The sequence below is a fragment of the Pipistrellus kuhlii genome, unplaced genomic scaffold (genome assembly GCF_014108245.1).
Source record: "Pipistrellus kuhlii isolate mPipKuh1 unplaced genomic scaffold, mPipKuh1.p scaffold_m20_p_2, whole genome shotgun sequence".
Taxonomy (NCBI): domain Eukaryota; kingdom Metazoa; phylum Chordata; class Mammalia; order Chiroptera; family Vespertilionidae; genus Pipistrellus; species Pipistrellus kuhlii.
The window spans coordinates 104,982,989-105,005,178 of record NW_023425515.1 but is presented as its reverse complement, the minus strand read 5'-3'; positions in this window follow the sequence as shown (position 1 = coordinate 105,005,178).

Below are 22,190 nucleotides of genomic sequence, written 5' to 3'. Positions count from 1 at the left end.
CTTTTTGGAAAATTTGATTGTCATTTTTGGTAAGTTTTTGTCTAGTTTATCCAACTTTTTGCAGGTTTAATTCTTAGGTTGATTACAAAAGTTTCTTCCTACCTTTTCTGTGCATAGTTGTTATTAACTGGGACTAGGTTTTTATTATAAAAAAATAACTATCTGAATTGAAAATTATAATTATAATAACTCACATTAAAATTGAAACATTAAATTAGCTTTAGGACACTGAAGTGTTGAAACTCCAGTTGATGGTAAAAATAATTTAAAACTATGAGTGTGATTAATTTTTAGATGACTTATTTGACTACCAAAATAGACACACACACACAAAGCTAATTTCCAGCTGGAAGGAAACTTAGAAATTTAATGTAAAATATTCTATTTCAGGAGATTGATGTCCAAGAAGTGAAGTTAATTTCCATTGCTATTTAGTACCAGCTTTATGATTAAAATGCAAGACTTCTTTTCCCTGATCCATTGTTCTTTGTTTGACATCCATATTCTTTTGCCTTCACAGATAATGTGACCAATAGTCATGTCTGAAATTAAAATTAAGTGGAAGTTATTAACAAGTAACTGGGTATATAGGTCCTTTTCAGAAACTCCTGTGATACTTTTATAAACATGCTTGGCCCCAGAAGTAAATCTCAAATTTTTGGCCTAAGTTGGTAAAGAATGCTATTCTAGAACCTCAATTTTTAAATAGTGAATGTGAAGCTAACATTAGAATCAGGGCCAGAGCATGTCAAGGCCATAGTGGTCCATTGGTGCTCTAGCAATTATAACAATTGAACACATGCAATAGATTACAGGTACATATTCATTTATATAAAGCAAGTTATATGACTAATGTAGACATAGAGACAATTAAATTATATTGCAAAAATAATAATACTTTATTCAAACTTGTTTATAGTAAGTTAATAAGACTTTTTATATAGGTATCCAGCCTTTTCACACTAATGATGTGTTTCTTGAACTCATAACCATGAAAAGAGTCCCTGAATGCATAATAGTTAAATGATTTTTAAGAATTTTAAGGGAATTGGTAAATAATTTTTGTAAGTAGTTTTCATGTCAATTAAATTATTTGGGTGACATTGATTAACAAAATTATACAAGTTTCAGATGCAAAGTCCCACAACACACCATCTATACATTGAATTGTGTATTGACTACACCAAGTCAAGTCTCCATTTATTAAGATTAATCACCCCCATATCTTCTTCCACAACCATCCCCCTGGCAACCACTGCACCGTTGTCCATGTCCATGAGATATTTTTCTTTTGCTCTATTCCCCCAGTCCCCACACCCAGGCCTTCTCCCTGACCCCTTTGCCCCACAACACACACCAGCTGTCAGCATGCTTTCTGGATTACTGTTCCAGGGACAGAACTGTCCATGGTCCTGATAACAGTTTTGCATTGATAGGGTTTTCTCTCATGCCCCCTTTCTTTATCTCTTTTCCTTTAGAGCAACACCCTGGAGCCTGGAGCAGTAGGAGTAGACACTACAGCTGGACTCCGATTCCTGGCCTCCAATCAGTGACCAATTAGTTTTTATCTAGGAATATGAGGGAACAAAAATGGTTTTTAGTGTTGACTGAACAAAAGAAAAGGGGATAGGATTGTAAATTTATCTTCATGTGGCATTTATTTCCTTTAACCTGAAGCCCTGTGGGTCAGAGAGAGGATCCCAGTCATCTTGAGAAACATGCAGAATGGGATTGAGAGTTGTGGATATTTTTGCAGAATCTTTGAAAAAGCTTTGGGGTTTTATGATGGAAGCAATGACATTCCTAAGTAGTTCCCAGTTCTGCTACTAAAGCAGTAGATCACGTCATTTCTCTTTCTTCCATTGATTTCCTTTCCCTCTCCTCATTAATCTTCCCACTCCCTCCCCACCTTATCATCATCATTATTCAGGACTCTCAACTTAAGTATTTAAAGAGCTTTAATTGTTTCTCTTTTTTTCCCTTTGGTGGTCAGGATTTTCTTTAGAATCACTATTTCTAATTCAGGGCCCACTCATGACATTGTGGTCTCTACCCTACATCAGAGCCAGACAGATACAGAAGCTGCAGTGCCAGATGTAACACTGATGTGTGCTCAATGGGACTGCATCATCAGCAAAGTATAGTATATCAGTAGGCATAAGTTCAGCATAGGTTTATTGTGGGTATTATCTGCTTTTGGTGAACATTGTAATAGTCCAAAACTAAAAAAGATTTCAAATAAAATATGATTTCCCACCTGATAGAGATAAACAAATTTGATTGTCCACCTATTTCCTCTAGACTCTGCAACTATTAGGAGGCTGCCTCAACCTTGGTAGCACATGCATTTCTGAACAATTCGAAGCAGCCTACTTAATACTTTTTATTCTGCAAAAATAATTGCCAGTGAGGTTTCAGAATCTGCAATACCTATAATATTATACCCAAAGGAGAGATTGTAACTCCAAGATTGGCATGAAATAACAATTGCCGTAAGTGATGTGTTAAGGAGTTGTGAATTTATTTGCCTGCAGGTGTCCTTAATCCAGAGGAGTTTGAGATAAGAAAGAGAAAATTTAGTTGGTGTTACAAGAGACTTGTTTGCAAATAAATTATTTTCCAAATGTTTATTCAGCAGTTAGTTAACTTTTAACATGTGATTATTTCTGATAAAAGCTATTGATCTCTGAGGGCAAAGAAACTGATGAGCAGAGCCTCAGGGAAATGTGCAACACCATTAAGTATACAGACATACATGCACACTGTGAGTACCAGAAAAAGCAGCAGAAAACATTTGTGAAATAATGGCTGAAAACTTGGTGAAAAATATTGAAGGGAGATGATGGATGCTAATTAAATTTATTGTGGTAATCATTTTGTAATATAATATATGTAAGTCAATCAGCTATGTATACCTTAATCTTATACACTGGTGTATGTCCATTATATCTCAGTAAATCTGGGAAAAATAGCATAAAAGTGATATTAGAAGCAACAGAAAGTAGCTACCAAAAGGCTCAGGTGTTGAATTTTAAGAAGTATGATGACAAAGTCTCATAGGACCTTCATAAGACCTTCTCTTGACCCTCCATGATGATGTTATGTAGCTATGTGACTATGATGTTCCTCTTAAAAGGGGGTAGAAGGAATACTCTATAATAGTAACAGTTCTAGATGTTACTGAAATTAAATTAATGTAACCCTGAAAATGGGGTGAGGGGGTCCTTGGGTGGGGGGCGCGGGTGGGATGAAGAGGTCAATGGAGGGAAAAAGGGGACTTATGTAATACTTTCAACAATAAAGATTTAAAAAAAGGCATTGATACAAAATGTTTTTGTTTTATTATAATGTTGAATCTTTACTATTCTAGGGTAGTGGGAAATAAATAGAAAAACAAAAGAAAGAATGAAACAAAAATCAGATATAACCAAATTACATATGAAAATGTAATATATGATGAAGTTAATATCTCAAATAATATTGGCAATGATTTATTTTTTAAAAATAAAAAAATAATTAAGATAGTAACAATAAATAAGAACAGTTTTCCAGAAATTAAAATAACATTTGATTTTTTTAAATAAATGATGCTGAGTCAACAGAAAAGCCAGTTGGAAAAGATAAAAATTAGATTCATACATCATACCATATAATGAATCCAATGGCTCAGGGAATTATATGAATAAAAGTGTAATATGCTAATTAGACCAGATAGACCAGACATCTTCCAGATGTCCTTCTGAACATCCTTCTGGACAAAGCCACAGTGGCTGTGAAGGCTGAGGGCCAGCAGCGCAGGAGAGGCAGTGGTGCGGAAGTGGTGGCAGCATGGGCTGGTCCAGTGCTGTGGTCTCTTCCACAGAGGCAGCGAAAGAGAGGGCTATGCAGTCCTGGTCTCAGTGCTGCCCTTTCCTCAGAGGCAGCCACAGAGGCAGTGGTGTGAGCCTGGTCCTTGTGCCACACCTCCACAGAGGCTGGACAGGATGTGACCTGCTGTGCCTCAACTTCCTACTGACCCTCCCTCAGCTGGCTTGGCTCCAGATCGACCCCTATCCACAAGTGAGTGGGAGGTGGGACCAGCACTGAGAAGCAAGCACTGAGGGCTGGCAGCTACAGTGGTCCGCAGTGGCGGCAGCAGCAGTGGGGTGATGGAGGTGGCACCTTCTCCTGACCGACCTGGTTGCCTCCTTGGGAAGCAAGCCTAAGCTGTCAGTAAGACATTCTCTGAGGGCTCCTGGACTGTGATAGAGGGCAGGCCACACTGAGGGGTCCCCCAATGCATGAATTTTTGTGCACCAGGCCTCTAGCTCTATATAATAAAAGCCTACAATGCAAATAGACTGAATGGCAGAACGACCAGTCACTATGATGCACACTGACCACCAAGAGGCAGATGCTTAATGCAGGAGCTGTCCACTGGTGGTCCCTAAAAAAGGAGTGCCACTCAGTTAGAAGCCCGGCACACAGCTGGCTAGCACAGCAGCGGTGGTGGCAGGAGCCTCTCCTGCCTCCACAGCTGCGCTAAGGAGCAGCGAGCCTAGCAGTAAGCAAACAGGTGGGCAGACATCCCCTAAGGGGTCCCGGACTACAAGAGGGCATAGGAAGGACTGAGGGACCAGACCTCTAGTTAATAAAAACCAACCAAGTAACCAACCAATCAAACAAACAAAACAAAACAAAAAAAAAACACAAAGAACAAACAACAACGCACAAGTACCAAAAGTAACCTTGGATGAATTCCACTCTAAGTAGAATATATAACCAATTACACTTGAACCAAACCATATTGAAATGAATAACATTACATACACAGAAGAGAACAGGGATGAAAAGAAGGAACAACCTAAGTAATTTTGAGGAGTAATTTAGCTGTAAAACTAAAATTAAAAAAAAAATTGTACATAAAAAAAAGATCAAATGAGATCTGTACAGTGAAGCAAGTTTCTTCGTAATGTCTTATATGAATGCAGGATACGGCTCAGCCCTGCCACATGGCCAAACTTCAGGGTCACCGTCATTTAAATTCCTGTTAAAATGCCCCAGCTTCTGTGTACCACATCCAGTTTCACCATTGTTGAATTATATACTATGCCTCATGTGACTGGTGAATGTAGGTTTAGCTTTAGTAATAAATGAATCTTACTCTGTATTGAAAATTTGAAGGTATTTAGGCAAAATAATTTTTTAGACAATAAATGTGAAGCGTTTTATAGGCCAACATTTTTTTTTTCCTCCTGGGAGCTTATTCTAAGGATGCAAAACATTTTAGGACATATTTCAGTTTGGTGATTTCTGCCTTGGTTTTTTATTTTTTATTTTTCTAGTTTCTACATCTTCTGTCACTAGCAGAATGGGCTATTTAATAGATGTCTTCTCCAAGAGCTACCCATCTTGATCTGTTTAATGTGCTTTTTCCTTTTAAAGAGTGAGTCAAGGAGAGGAACAGCAGGCTCTTTGACCCCAGCTGTAAATCTTATGTTATCAGTGACAGGGTTACATTTCCTGGTGGGTTCAAGTGATTTTATTGATGACATTTTTAAAAGCCTCTGATTTAAAAGTCCTTCATTCTGGAGCTGTGACAATACTCATTTAAGGTGAACTATAGTCATTGTGAGGCTTTGCTCAGCTAAACAACCTGATCGTGTGTGGCTGGCTGTGTCTGTCCACAGGAGGATTAGGTTAAGCCTAAAGAGCCACGTTATTTATTGATAGCCTAGGACAGTGTTTGGCAAACTCATGTCAAACAAACATCAACAGTACAATGATTGAAATTTCTTTTGAGAACCAAATTTTTTAAACTTAAACTATATAGGTAGGTACATTGTTATTAACTAAGCTGGCCTTTGCTAAAAACTCAAGGAGCCAAAGAGCCGCATGTGGCTTGTGAGCCACAGTTTGTGGACCAGGAGCCTCCGGTAGTGTTTGGAGCTCAGAGCAGCTTCCCCTCCAGAGGCCTCATGCACATTAACAAATCCCCAGTCTCCACCTCTGGAGATAGAACATAGCTCTGCCCTTTCTAGCTACTTAAGAAATAAATTTGTTTTTTTAATGGAAAAATCAGAAAATATACATATAAGATATGTACATATATAATACCTTAATAAAAAAAAATAAAAGAAAAAACAAACGCACACACAAAAAAGTACACATAAACTAATCCTATCTAATAAAAGGGAAATATGCAAATTGACAGTATCTTCACTATGCCCACAGCCAATGAGAACAAATATGCAAATTAACCCAAACTAAGATGGTGGTTAATTTGAATATGCAGGTGCTGAGCTGCCTGGGTCCCAGAAACATCCTCTGGACTCAGGCTGTTTCTAGCCTATAGGCCCGCACTTTGGTCCTGAGCAGCAGGAGTCTCAGAATGCCCCCTAGCCAGTTGGGGCCTATGGGTGCAGGCGCCAATCAGCTTGGAAGGCAGGAACATGTTCTCACCCTGCCCCCAGCCACTTGCAAAAGCTTGAAGCAGCGGTTTGGGTCCACTCCCCTAGCCAGGCACCCATGACCAGGGCCTGGCTGCTGGCCTCTGGGGTGTGCCAAGATCCCAGTGGCCACCACTGGGTGGCAGGGATGTGGCTCCAGTCCAGTGGACACAACTCAGAGGCTGCATGAGCTGCAGAGGATACACCTTTTTAAAAAAATGTATATATTATTGATTTTTTTTTAATATATATAGAGAAGAGAGGAAAGGGATAGACAGTGAAAAATATCAATGAGAGATAAACATTGATTAGCTTCCTCCTGCACACTCCCCACTGGATGTGCCTCCAATCAAGGTACATGCCCTTAATAGGAATCAAACCTGGGACCCTTCAGTCTGCAGGCCCACGGTCTATCCACTGAGCCAAACCAGTTTGAGAGTAAACACCTTTTCTGACTGCTCTTTGGCTAAGCTCCCTGTAGGCCACCACTTGCAGTGTTCTTGGTAATTTAGGTTATAAGAATCCAAGAAAGTGATCTAGGGTTTTTCTACCACACTCCTGGAGGAAAACAGATTGGAGAGGCTGCAGGCTGGGCTGAGGATAACCCCCCCTCCCAGTGCATGAATTTTATGCACCAGTCCTCAAGTGAGATAACAAGATTCATAAGGTACATTCAACTAGTAAATTGGGGTGAAGCAATGATTTTCTTGAATTTGGCATAGCACTTAATGCTCATGACTTTTTGAAAGCAAATTTCACGTTTCTCAGAATTATAAGGACAATAGCTATAAATTCACATGTATTTTGTTTTTTCTGTTTTCTTGGGTTTTTGTTTGTTTGTTTGTTTTTCTGATTCTCTTGCTGCCATTAGAAACTACTGGAAATTGGATGTCATATTTGTCCTCTCTCCTATCTAATTTAAAATGTTCAAACATCAAATGATAGAATGATGCTTTAAATACTTCTTGTTACAGAAAAATGCGTCTGCTTGAAGTCCACTGTTGAAACATTTTTAGCAGCAGAATAATTAAAGATTTTGCTGGGACATTCACCCCATGTTGCTTCTGGCTGCAAATTCTGATTTGATGTTAAGAGAAGAGGATTCCATTAGCTGTTCACCTTAGATATTGTTATTTAACTACTTCAAACCAAATAAACTACTTGTGGCTAAAAATGATTGCCTAGATTGTTTTTTCCTCTTTTTTGACCCATCAGGTTGGTTGCTAGCAAAATAAAAATGATGGCATTTGAGTTACTTTAGCAGTAGATGTGCTTAGTTCATGAAGGTTATAAGCTTACATCATCTGATTCTCTTCTTGACTCTGCCTCTGATTCTGGAATTACTAATCACTTTATTGGAAAAGACTCTTCCTTGGATAAATCATTGCATTATGACTCCATTTCTTAGTTCGAGAAGAAATTATACATCACAGATTTTTTTCTTGTTGGTTTCATTGAGCAAGGTCAAAATAGGGTCCAGACAAAGGCTGAGCAAGACTGAATACTTGATCATTCTCCAGGTTACAAATTATTTTATTGAAACTGTCATTTCTATTTACTTTCTATATGAAACCTTGGTTCATAACATTACCTCAGCAGCACATAGAGAGTACACTTTGGAAGTAAAATGAGTTATTATAAAGCCAGATTCCACAGTGTATTCTGTAGGAAGAGGTGTGGGAAATGTACTGTCTCTATCCAGAGAAAGCTCTGTATAAAGAAGGATTTGTGGGTTTTCAGTTCAAATTTGTGATTATTTTATTCCTTATCTACATCTACTTGTGCATATAATATATATGTAATAGTATCATATATATGTGATACTATTACAATTCAAGAGTGATTTTAAGATTTTTTTAAATTAAAAAATGTTTTATTGTTGGAGCTATTACAGATGTCCCTCATTCTCCCCCGCCCCCCTTTATCCACCTACACCCAGCTCCTTCCCTCCCCTCCACTGGCCTTCACCACACTGTTGTCTGTATTCATGGACTATGCATGTATGCTCTATGGCCAATTTCTTCATCTCCTTTTATCTAGTGCCCCCTCCCTATCTTCTCCCCTCTGACCTCTGTCAGTCTGTTCCATGTATCCATGCCTCTGGTTCTATTTTGTTTATCAGTTTATTTTGTTCATTAGATTCCACATATCAGTGGGAACATATGGTATTTGTCTTTCTCTGACTGGCTTATTTCACTTAGCATAATAATTTTGTTTCTTAAGTACTTATAGTACTTCTGGTTTATGAGAGCCAAGTTTTGATTTTATTTTGTTTTTATCTAAAGGTGGTAGTAGGTAAAAAGTATGACAAGGATGATGACAGTTGATTTTTGTTATGATATTCATATTTACCTATAAATAAAGTTAAAACAGCCTATTTATTTAATCATGACAATCAGTTTGCTTTATATGGGCAATTCTAGAGTTTTATTTTCTTAAGTTGGCATACAAAAAAGTGAGAAGAGCCTGTCTCCTGAGACTCAAGAAGAGTTTCAACTCATTCAACAAAATAGTTTATATTAGTTTAATTAGATAAAGTTTATACTAGAAGAAATATATGGATAAAAAAAGAGCAATAATAGAGAAAACTGTAAATGAATATTGATAATAGATGAGATTTGCATGCCTACTATAAGTCTACAAGGTACCAGGTACTAGACTAAGAAATTTACCTGAATTTTATCATCAAATCACACAATAAAACTTTGGGAACATTTAATTGTTATATAAACACAACTTGACCATATTGTGAGAATGATTAGCTTGCTTCATTCCAATCAATAAACATGATATATCTCTCCATTCATTTATGTTTTTAACTAGAGGCCTGGTGCATGAAAATTTATGCACTGGAGGGGGGTCCCTAAGCCCAGCCTTCCCTCTCTCACAGTTTGGGAGCTCTCAGTGCAGAAGGTGACCTGGTGATGAGGGGAAAGCGATGCCCCATTACACCTCTGCTGCTGCCACTGCTGGACCTGAGCGTGGGGTTGGCCCTGGGCAGCTGGGCAGCTGCCACGCGAGGCTTGCCTGGGCCTTGATCTGGTCCTAGGTGGCTGGGGGGCTGAGGGGACTAGGGGAATCTTGAGGTATGCCACTAGCCTGCTGCCCCAGTGGGGCTGAGGGGACTGAACACCACCATCTTGTGGCAGGGGCACCTCCATCTTTGAGGGCAAGGTAGTCAATTAGCATATTCTCTCCTTATTGGCTGTGGGTGCCACCATCTTTGTGATGGCATGGGGGTCAATTGGCATATTCCCTCTTTATTAGATAGGATATCTCTTAACAATGTTCTGTAGTTCTCCATTTGGAAGACTTTCATATCTTTTTAAAATATTTATTTTGAAGTATTTTTTTGCATTATCATAAATTAATTGATATTCTAATTTCAATGTCTTATTGTTTACTTCTAATCCTAATAAAAGATTTCCCCACTACAATCTTTCTTATTAATAGAATTATATAATATGTGGTATTTTGTCTCATTTCTTTCACTAGCATAATATTTTCAAGGTTCATCCATGTTGTAGCATATATCAGCACTTTATTTCACTTTTTATGGGTGCATAATAGTTTATTTTGCAAATAAACCACATTCTGTTTATGCATTTATCTTTCAGCAGACTTTTGGGTTATTTCCAGCTTTTGGTTGTATAGATAATGCTAACATAAAGATTGGGTTATCTTGATTTTTATTTAAAAACTGGAATGAATAAAGTGAGTCTAGAGTTGTCATTGATAAAGCAGCACTAGTCACTCATGTGGGCAGGGAAAGTGGAGTATTTGGTTGCTTTGTGATGGTACAGCATCCTTGTTTTGTTTTATGTTCAGACATAATTATGGAATGATCCTGTTTTTGTCTTTTTCCATCATTGGGCATAGCATGACCTTATCTGTTTATTGTTGGGAATGTTTATCTTCATTATGGAAGACTAGCCCCTAAGTGCTACCTTTCATGACAGGTTTTCTACTTTCCTTTTATTTTCAGAGGTAAGTGGTCTCTTAAGCATGGTATTTAAAGAGTAGTTAAAAGAAATATAGGAAAGCATCAGGTCAAATGTTATCTCTAAGAAAGGATCCTCAACAACTAACACTCGAACAATGTCTGAAGCATAATTCATAGAAACCCATATGGTGAAACAATGTAACTATGTAGATCTCCCCACCACTATCACCAAAGTAATTGAATAAAATGACAATTGAGGAGATAAGGTATCCTGAGAATAGGAAGAAACTAATATTTACCAAGTGCTTGTCATAAGATAATATGAATTCCAAAAGGGAAGAAACCATTTATGGCAGGAAAACGCTAAGATTACCCCAATGATTCCCACCCACTGTATTTATTCCTTTGAGTGATCCTGTCCCTTGAGTTTGTGTGGGAACTGTGGCTTGCTTCTAACCAACAAAATATGGTAAAGGAAATGGGATGTCACATCTGTGATTAAGTTACATAAGATTGTAGCTTTTGTTTTGCTAGTCATCTCTCTCTATTGCTTTCTTGGCTTACATGTTTTGATGAGGGAAGCTGCCATGTTGGCAAAGGCTATGTATCAGGGTACTGAGGGTTGCCTGGCCAAAAAGTCAGCTAGTCCTGGAGGCCCTCAGGCTAACAGCTTTAGGAGAAGGTAAGCCAATAATCAGTTGAATTGGAAGCAGATTCTTCCTCAGTCAGGCCATCAGTGGACAGCTCGTAATTGTGACCTCAGGAGAGAACATGTTTCAGATATGGATACACTTTACTCCAATTGGCCTTTTTTGAACCACTCCACATTTCCTCCTGCCTTTTATAACAGATTTTTACCTTATACCTTACAATATTTAAAACAACACCTTATATATTTAAATATTTAAAAGATTATGTGAACACATAATAACCATATATTAATATTCTGATGCTCGGAAAGGCAGATGAGATATAAGAGTAGTATTTATTCAATAAATATTTTGCTTTAATATTAAATATTACAATGGAATTGAAGGAAGGAAAGCACAGACTTAATACTGTTGTGGGATTCTTTCTTTAAAATGGTTGCTTTAGTCACCAGATTTATTCTCTCAAAAGATGTTTGCCAAATACATCAGTACAGAGGCTTTTAAAAAAATTACATTTGGAGACAGCTTAATAAATATTTATGAGGCTGGGCACTTGAATTGAATTCTGCCTTTGCCCTCTCCATTCACTATTTTTCACTTGTTTTTCCCCTTCTGATGCTTTATTTGATTGAGCTAAACCAGAAAACTATAAACAATTTATTCTAACATTGGTCAAATTACACGGTGACAACCTTCCACAGCTTTGTTTGTCTTGCTGTGACTTTGAGTGAAAGGAAGCACTTCCATTTAACAAGTAGAAATGCGACAAAGACTTTGATGATTAAGCTCTGAAAGAGAAAGTGTGATCCATATCATATGATTGGAGAGCAGGTGTCTCCAAAGTGTATTATTAGCTTGTGATTTCTGCTTATTAAAATAAGCATTAATGGTTTATAGTTCAATAATAAAACTTCACTTTAGTATATGTTTAAAAATAAGAATATTTTTATCACAAAACAATGTAAAGTTGAAACATTATTAATCTCGGTGCTGAAGAGTGTGTCCTTTGCAGGTGTGGCACTTCTCATAAGTATGAGATTTTGATTAAATTATGCTTCTTCTATCCTCTCTCACTGGGCTGTGCATCTATACTATCCCCAAAACAACTGCTATTGAAACTGACGGGTCTGGAGGCAGATTCCCAAAGGAACCTTGTGTTTCTGCCCTGACAGTAAACACTTCCTTTGAATTAACTGTTGTCCATGCACTCCATTTTGAAGAACCGAATCCATTTGCAGCAAGTGTTAATGTCCACTGGAATATTTAATTAGATAAGAATGGAAAGTGAAGTCAGAGTCTTCTAGTTAAATTTCAAAAGGAGATGATACAGAAAATGCAGGGACGTGATTTTCTTACAGCTCTGAGAATCTTTTTTATTTTTTTCAGTTCTGTAGGTTGTAATGAAACAAATCAAACTTGAATATTAGCTAACAAAGTGAAGTATTTGCCTCAAAGTTTTAAAGTCAGTTATAAATGCAGCAACATTTTCTGCCCAAAACTTTCCACAGGTAACATCTACAAGTGTGTGTGTATGGCTCCAGCATAGATATTATTTACCTGAAAACATGAACATTTCATTGTGACCAGTCACTTTCCTTTGCACTTTTAATCTAAGTTGAGTTAGCTAGGATCCACCTTAGCCTTGCATATCACCACACCAGCAAGTGCAGCATCAGAAAAGCCAAGACTTCCCTTGTTTGGGGACTGTGATGGGAGTGCCTTTCACACTGGGAAGAATACACAGTGAGATTTGTTTTCCAAGGACACACTAACTTGCCAACTGATCCTGTGTGGAGGTAGAGCTTGTTTGGTTAATACTTATATATTCAAAGGGGCTCATTTCTTACAGCTAAATTAATTACTCGATGTTGAATTAACATTTTAATTTTCTGTGTTTTCAATTATTACGTTAAGCCTGCCTTCAGAACCACCCTCTGGCCTGCCTTCAGTTTATCCTACTGTCACTTTAATGTTGATGAAGTGTTCCTCATGTCACAGTGAGCCCATTCTCCCTGGCTTCCTTCACTTCAGAATATAGTACAGAGTGGAATTTCTAACTCATTAGAGGCAGCCAACTCAATACTGGCCCCATCAGTCTAGTCTGTTTTTACATTAGAGACACAATATTAACTTCTACCCCAGAGAGTTTACCTGTATAGTTTTGCTATTGTGTGTGCACCCAGGTGAGGAGTTTCTAAGCTAGTGAATCAGAACCAGGAAAGCAGAGAAGCTACCATGGGATGAACAGGAAAGCTTGGGGCACTTCATTAAGAATCTGAAAGTAGAGTCAATTTATAACCTGCCAACAGTTATTTAAGAATATACACTCAGCTCACACAGATCAATATTCTTAAAACACAACCTGGTTGGCTTTTCTAATAAAGGGAGGCTATATTGATGGAAAGCCCATTACTTCTAAATTTAATCACCTCAAGGCAATTAAAGCAATTTTGTGTTTTCTACTTTAGTGCTCCCCTGAAATGACAACATCTGGACAACTTTAATTACCATTTCAATCCAGTAACATGAGAAAATGGCAAATTTCATGACTAACAATGGCTCTTTGCCCTACTTTTTCCTGATTTCTTGACTGTAGGTTTGTTTTTTAATGTTAGTGCTAAAGGAAGTAATTACACCTTTGAGGCTGCTTGTGCTCCCAGGAAGTGTGGAGATAGGAACCCCAAAGGAAAGTCACTATGAGAAAGCTGAATTGATGAGAGTGAATCATTGATTGGCTGCTTCCTGCAAAATCCCTGCTGGGAATGGAGCTTGAACCTGGGCATGTGCCCTGACTGGGAATAAAAAGGTGACCTCCTGGTTCATAGGTCAACACTCAACAATTGAGCAACACCAGGCAGGTTCCTTCCAGAATTTTCATTCCCATTAAAGATTTCTTTCTAAATCACAACCTTTCCTTACTTAAATATTCTTCAGTGAATAATATTTGACCTATATACCAGTCAAGCTGGAATTATAAGAAGTCAATAGTCCCTGGTGTATCCTTTAGTCAATGCCAAAAAGGAGCAGGAGTAGAAATGGCCTGGGGTCTGGATTCTGAAAAGGCCCTCTCTTGGCATATTTGAGTGGAAGGAAGCCCAATGTTAAAATATCCCAGAGGTTTTCCATGGGACTTATAGTAGCTCTAAATGTTGCCAGAGGTAACCTGCTCAATAATTATTCTGGTATCCAACCCTTTCCCATTTTCTTTTACATTGCCCTATTAGTGCATTTGAGATAATCTCTCAAAAAGTGACTTGCACTTAATCCTTGTCTCAAGGTGTGTTTCTAAGAGAACCCAACCAGAGATTATCACCATTTGCCTCTGCTTGACTCAGCTTTTGACTGGCATATCCAATATTCCTATACTATATATTGATATCAATTGGTAAAGGTCTAGCCACAATTTATAAATTTCACTTTATTCTTTGAGTTTCTGTGTTTCCAAAATCTTATACATTCAATTTCAGTTTCACACTCTCCTACCTCTCCAGACTCATCTCAGGTTGTAGAACTGGGTTCCTATTTTTCTCTAGCTCTGACCAGTGGCCCTAGTGAACATCCAGCTGTCTCTAAGACTGGAGTCCTTCTGCCTTAGTTTGTGTTGCCATAACATAGACCAAGTGTCTTATAAACAACAGAAATTTATTTATCACAGTTCTGCAGACTGAAGGTTCAAGATCAGGGTGCCAGGATGGCAGAGTTCTGGAGAGAATCTTCTTTGGGTTACAGGCTGCTGACTTATTGTTGTATCCTCACATAGAAGAAAGAGAACAAGCTAGCTCTCTGGCTCTCCCTAAAAAGACATTAAGTCCACTTGCCCAGAGCTCCACTCTCATGACTTAATTATCTCTCAAATGCCCCACCTCCAAATATCATCACATTGGGAACTAGATTTCAACATATGAATTTTGGGATGACACAAACATTCAGGTCATAACATCTCTGAAGCACCATTCACTGAAGGCTCTGATGGCCTGTGTTACTACTGCCAATTGTCTTCCTATTGCCGGATTCCAGTCTTGGGCCTCTGACACCTCTGGGTGTATATTGCAGATGACATTCTTTCACCTGACTATTTGTGCAGTTCTATGCCCCCAAACCAGACCTTTGTCTTCTATCCAGTGCTCATTTTCTCAGAAATTGTTGTGAAGGTCATTGGTTTCCCCACAGAGGGACAATGTATTTCTCCTACCCAATATCTTGCTCTGGGGCCAGATCTCCTACTCAATCTCATCCTAGTACTTGTGGTCAATCTAGACACTCTCTGCTATCTGTCTGTTTTTGACAAAGGGACACTATAACTCTTCCACCACTTTAAAGACAGCATTAGAGTAACCTGAATGATTTCTTCCTTATGAAGTCTTATAGTTTATTTTCATGGAAGTAATTTTGTCCTCTTTTGAATAATTTACCAAACCTTGATCTGTAGCTATTCTTATATAAATCATATTTCTTTTATGTTTATACAATTTTACATTTATTCATATGAACCATGTTGTGTTAATTTTTGTGCTTACTATGAGTTAAGGGTTAATGTTCTCCCCACCTCCAAAGATATTCAGATTTTCCTCACAAAAAACTGCTAAAAAGATTTTCACATTGAACTTTTTCTGCTTCTTTGTAGAAATTATTTAACCCTAATAACTCATTAGTTACTTGAAGACAGAAATTGTATCTAAATTATGCTTGCTTTTATTCCAGCATCCATGCCAATGTCTTAAATATATAGTGTGATCAAGAATCCTATCTAATAAAAGAGTAATATGCAAATTGACCATCACTCCAACACTCAAGATGGTCACCTGCATGTGGTCAAAGATGGCTGCCCCCATGTGGACACAAGATGGCCACCACAAGATGGGCAACAGGGGAGGGCATTTGGGAGGGACCAGGCCTGCAAGGGGAGGGCAGTTAGGGGTGACCGGGCTGACAGAGGAGGACAGTTGGGGGCAACCAGGCCTGCAGGGGAGGGTAGTTGGGGGCCCATGCCTATAGGGGAGAGCAGTTAGGGGTGACTGGGCCAGTAGGGGAGGGCAGTTGGGGGTGACCAGGCCTTCAGGAGAGGACAGCTAAGGTCAATCGGGCTAGCAGAAGAGAAGTTACATGTCAATCAGACTGGCAGTGGAGAAGTTAGGGGGTGATCAGGCTGGCAGGCAGGAGTGGTTAGGGGCAATCAAGCAGGCAGGCAGGCAAGTGTTTGGGAACCAGCACTGTGATTGGGCCTAAATGGGCAGTCGGACATTCCTTGAAGGGTACCAGATTGGAGAGAGTCCAGGTTGGGCTGAGGGACACCCCCGTGCCCCCCCCCTCCCCCCCCCCCGCCAAGTGCATGAATTTCATGCACCGGGCATCTAGTATACTATTAAGTGCAGGAAACATCTGTCAAAATTATATATACTTGTCATTTCTCTTGACATTATAATTATAAAAACTCATCTGCTCAGTCTTTACCTTTGGGTAAATGCTGGGTATTCATCTATAATCTGTCTGTGGATGTCTTGACCACAACCAGTACTATCATGTCTCATCCAGAAATGTGTCTACTTGACTGAAAGCATCCTCAGCCCTTCACAGCAACAACTTGGCATGAGTGGCTAGAGTTGTCTTCTTTTTGGAAAGCTGCTGTGTCATGACATGAACTCCATCTCATTAGCTCTCTGGTTCTCAATCCTGGGTTACATGAGATTTATAATGTTTGAGAATATGATTCTCTGCATACATACATTTCCATGCTGAAGCACATTCTCTTTTTCTTTACTTTTGATTAAGTCTTTCTAAAACACCATCATTCATTTCTTCAAAATAAATAATGTAAACTTTGAAGGACCATTGTTGGTATCTTTCTAGTCAAAACATAATGGCTCCAAATATGCTCACTGCTCTCTGAATCCTTCTGAGACATTACTTGTTAGTACTACCTGTGCCCAAATACCTCATATTATTTCTCTCTGTAAATTTGAGCCATTTTTATCTAGAAAGCTGCTATAAGTAACAATGGAGCAAAATGATGGGGGGAATACATAAATCTTACTTCATTTGCTATCTCTCACATTGTGACTGTGTAATGAGAGACTTCAAAATCATTTGATAAAAATTGTATTAAATTAGTCATGTGAGGTTACCAGCTCAGCTAGTTATAAGCCTGACACGGTGGCCAACCAGTGTTATCTACTGAGCAATGCAACTCTCAACCATGTTTTGTAGTTCCCACAGTAGATGTTTTTAAGTCTTTCATTAGGTATTTTTCTAGACACTTTAAAATGGGATTTTCAAATTCTATTTTTATTGTTTGCTGCTAATATGATATAGTTTCTATTTATTAACCTTGTATTCTGTTCCTGTTAAATTTAGGTGTTTTATTTCTTTAGATGTTTTGTTGATTTCTAAAGATTTTCAATGTAAACAAAAATGTCATTTACAAATAAATACAGTATTATATGTTAGTTCATAATCTTTATAAATCTTTTTGATCTTATTGTACTGCCTTGGAATTCAGAACAATGTTGAATAAAAGTTAGTACAGTGAACATCCTAGCACGTTTGCAATCATTGAGCAAATGCTCAATATTTCAACATTACATATGATAGGACTAAAGGATTTTTTTGTAGATACTTTTTAGCAGATTGAGTTTTCTTCTAGTCATAGTGTCCTGAAGGGAGGAAAATTTAGCCAGCACTGTCTTTGTATGTATGTAAATTATAATGTTTTCTCCTTTATCCCTGTTAAAAAGTTCAATTTATTGATTAACATTCTAATATCAAATAGCCTTGCATTCCAAGTATAAACCCCACCTGGTAATAATATTTTATTAGTTTTCTATATTTCTGGATTTATTTTGCTTCAGTTTTGTTAACAATTTTTATGATATGTTCATGAGAAGTATTAGTCTCTAGTTTTGTATATTTAATTAAAATTGTGTGATTTTTTTGCATAATGTTGTTTTCACTTTTTCCCCTATATTTTTAATATCTCTAGGAACTGAATTAATTTTTTTTCATTTCTAATATTGGCAATTTTTGTTCTCTCTTTGTCTTTTTCCCCCCCATTAATTTAGTGAGGTGCTGTTAATTTTAACACTCTTCAAAGAATCAGATTTCAACTTTGTTAATTTTTTTCTGTTGTATGATTTTCTTTGTTCTTGACTTTAGCTTATTCTAAAAGTATCTGAGGCTTTGTGCTGTTTTTTTTAAATCATTTTTTCTTCTTTCTTGTTTAGATTGGCTACTTTTTTTTGGACATATATTCAAGTCCATTGATTTTTCAGCTGTCATCTCCTTTCTTTTATTAAACACATTCAATGAATTTTTTTTTAGGTATTGAATTCTTATTTTCTGAAACTTTCTTTGGCTCTTTAAAAACCTCTTTTCAGCTATGCCAGCATGGCTTAGTGGTTGAGTGTTGACCTATCAACCAAGAAGTTACAATTTGATTCTAGGTCAGGGTACCTGTCTGAGTTGTGGGCTTGATTCGCAATGGGAGGCATGCAGGAAGCAGCCAATCAATGATTCTCTCTCATCATTGATGTTTCTCTCTCTCTCTCTCTCTCTCCCTTCTTCTCTGAAATCAATAAAAAATATTTTAAAAGTTTCTTTTTATCTTTCTACATGCATATTATATAATACATGTGTTATATAAAACGTGCTCTAGCGATGTGTATATTGCTGTGTATAGTTTTTACCTCATTGATCATAGCTATAATAGCTGATTTAGAGTCTTTGTTTGCTAATTACATTATCTGATTGATCTAAAGTTGGTATTAATTAATTGGCTTTGTTTATAAAGTTGTTTTACAGTTTTTCATTTTAAAATTACTAGAGGCTTGGTACACAATATTCATGCATGGGTGTGATCCCTAGGTTTGGCCGGCAATCAAAGTGTGAGCATCTGGTGTGGAAGGGCAGGTCCCAGTTGACCTCTGGGCCCTGGAAACACCTGGAGCCCTGCTCATACCGGCCTTGGCCTGGCATCACCTGCTCACATGCTCCACCATCCTGACACGGTCCCACTCTCATTGTGGCCCCCTGGTGGTCAGCATATACCATAGTGAACAGTTGAACTCCTGGTCTCCTGTTTGCATGACCGCCTTAGGGAACAATTTGCATACTAGGCTTTTATTATATAAGATACTTGTATGTCAAATAGTTACAGATTACATTCTTAATTTTTGTGCAAATTCTGGATTTTTTTTCATTGCTCTGAGAATATTGATGTTTTGTTTTAGGAGAGAATTAACCTCAATTCAAACTGCATTTATTCACAGCTGTGGTGGGCTGCAGCTCAGCTCTCAATCCAGTTCTTCATGCCTTCACTGTAAATCATTTTTCCTACACATGCATGATTTAGAAATTATGGAGATTTGGGTTGAGTTTAAAACATATTTGGGACTTACTTTTCCTCTGGTTCTGTCTCTTTGAAATTGTCACATAAATCTGGTGGAGGAGGCTGCCCTGATTCCTCTACCAGAAAGACAGTGGGTTTGTATTGGGAATTTAGTCACTATACTGCCACCATGGTAACTGTGCCCTATGGGCAAAGTTGCAAAAGTTGGGGAATTTGTGCCATGACAATTGCTTTCTCCAAATTTAAACTACCCTCCAAAATTTACCTTTTTTCCAGGTAGTTACTTTTCTCTATTTTGTTTTGCAAAAAACAATAACAACAACTAGTGGGACAGGCATACACTCTTCCATAGGGTGGGGTTTCAACTGTACTCATTGCTCTTTCTCTTGGGTGCCTCCCCTTGCCCAGGACCTGCATCTCTGTCCACTGCTGTCTGCCAACCACCTTGCTACAGGGATTTAGAATGACTTGGATTTTCTAGAGAGGACACACTCAGTCTAAAATATTGAGACATGAAACATTAAATTTTTTTTGAAAATTTAATAGTTGAAATTGGGAAAGCATAAATATCACAGATAGTTAATAGACTTAACACTTCCTGTGAACAAACATGTCTTCCCTTCCAAGTCCCTCTTGATGTTGCCATTAGTCCCTCTTGTCCCAAATGTCCCTATCCCCACACTCTCTTCCTTCAAGCTTCTGAATGATAAATACTCTTGCTATTTCTTTTAGTTTTTAATAGAAAATGTCCAAATTATACAAAATAAAGATAATACTGTAATTAACTCTATGTATGCATCTCCCAATGTCAATAGTCATCATTAATGACCGGTCTGGTATAATCTATAACCCCCTTTACTTCCTGCTCATACCAGCTTATTTTAAGCTAACCCAAGGCATTATGTTATTTTATTCATTAACATTTCAATATGTTTCTATAAAGAACTCTAAAAAATATAACAATAGTGTCAACCACAAAAGACAAACAATAATTTCTTATTTTCATCAAATATCCATTAGCATTAAAAGCCCCTGAATGTCTCAAATATTTCAAGTTTATCTCAATTAAGATGTGAAATAAGGTCGATAATTTACAGTTACTTAATTTATTGTAATATTTTTCCTATTTGAGAAAGTTTGTATTTTCATTCTAATGTTTACCTTTATGTTAATAACTCTATTGACACCTATTGTTCTTTTCTTTTGGATCTGTAACTTATAAGTTCTCTCAATGTTAATATAAGCTAGTAACCTCATTCCCGCCCCCCCCCCCCGCCCCCAACACACACACCATTTCTCTACTACCCAAATTCTTTAAGCACCTTTTTGGCACTCTCTTGCCTTCCCTGACAATGTCCTGTTCTTAGATGTTACTAATCATCTAGCTCCAATCCTATTGAAGTTCACAACATTTGTATACTGCTCCTTCCTGGTTGTGTATTTTAATTTCTAACCTAATACCCAGTTATCCTATAAAAAGACAAAGTTACTACTGCAAACAGAGTTTAAAGATGGTATGTTAGGACAGTACTTCTCAAACTGGAGCCTGGCCACCTGATGCAGGCTTTTTGAAGTCAAAGGATAAATCTCTTCCCCATTCATGATGTGTTAAGGTTACTTTGTGATGAGTGATGATTTAAATGACATATAAATATTTTATACAAGAGGCCCAGTGCAGGAAATTCATGCACTTGGGGGGAAGGGGCGTTTCCTCAGCAATGGCCTGCACCCACTTGCAGTCTGGGAGTCCTGGGGGGGAATGTCTGACTGATAGCTTAGTGGGCCTAAGCCATCAGTCAGACATCCTTAGCATTGCCATGGAGGCAGGAGAGGCTCCCACCACTGCCACTGTACTAGCCAGCCATGAGCCTGGCTTTTGGCTTCTGGCTGAGCGGTGCTCCCCCTGTGGGAGCACACTGACCACCAGGGGGCAGCTCCTGCATTGAGTGCCAATTCCTGGTGGTCAGCATGCATCATAGTGACTGGTCATTCCACCATCTAGTCATTTGCATATTAGCCTTTTATTATGTGGGATACGTTGTAGATGAGGCTCCTACAACCATAAGAAATGCAAAAAATTCACTGTTAACTCATTCTCTAATTGCCCCCACTTAAAATCAAATTGCCCCTCCCCCCTGTAGGGTGTGTGCTGCATCTTGGGAACCACTGGGCTTGACACTTTTCCTCTCTGAGCTTCATTTCTGAATACATATGCACACACCATGGGAACTGTAATCTCTTCTCCACCTCACTGGGTTGTCATGAGGAGATTCTGAACTAATAAATGTAGAAATGTTTCATCAAGTAAGTGATGTTTAAACGGGAAGGGATTGTTATTTTTAAGCTCACAGGTGCCCTTGAAGGTAGCAGGTGCTGATTAGGGGAGAAGGACTGTAGCTATGGAAGCTTTGCAGAGAGTTCCGCAGGCCTCAAAGAGGCAGGCGCTGGCCAGCAGCCCCGTAGCGGTGGTCCTCACTGGAGGCTCTGGCTGGGGGCAGGGCATCAGGGAGGTGTTGGGCATTAGGTGGGTGGCTAGGCCAAAGGGGGAGTAAGTGTCAAGCCTTCCCGCTTAGCATTATCTTTAAATTGTATGTGGCTATTTCTCAACTGTATCTGTTCAGGACAGGACTCCAATCTCCTGGAGCAGGGAAGGGGCCAGGCCAGGGCAGGGCCAGGTGAGCTAGGAGGCAGGTTTAGCCATGCCCCCAGAGAGGTTCAGTGCACTTCAGCTGTGGAGACAGTACTGCTGCTGTAAGGGGTGGTGTGTGTGGGGGTGTGGGGAGGGGTAATAAGAATCTGACTCCGGGGCACTGCTCTGGTTTGCCTCC